Here is a 404-nt window from a genome sequence, read left to right on the forward strand (position 1 = left end):
TCTTTCTACAGGCATGTGTGCATGTTCAGCCTTGTGCCCAGTGCAGCCCGAAGGCCGTGGCCTCCTGTTCTCTGATGCCACCTGCACCCATGGCTGGGCGCAGCCCAGGGCACAGGAGAGGCCACACTGGGCAGACAGGGGCACTTGCCCAGCCTCCTCTGGGGACAGGGCACCTCATGGGGCCAGGAGTGAGAGGGGCCACCAGCCTGGGTCCTGAAGGGAAGGAGGTCACTGGGAGGAGGTGTGGCATAAGGCAAGAAGCACGCTTTCCCCTTTCGGTGTAAAGTAATCGTGCAGTGCCTTTGCCCTCTTGGAGATCAGACATCGGAATGTATTCACTGCTCTTGGATTCGCTGCTATTTGAGGAGGGAATTTGGGGGGAAGATGGGGCACTCCGCACTCTT

This window comes from Equus caballus, chromosome 10 (genome assembly GCF_041296265.1).
Source record: "Equus caballus isolate H_3958 breed thoroughbred chromosome 10, TB-T2T, whole genome shotgun sequence".
In the NCBI taxonomy this organism is placed as follows: Eukaryota; Metazoa; Chordata; class Mammalia; order Perissodactyla; family Equidae; genus Equus; species Equus caballus.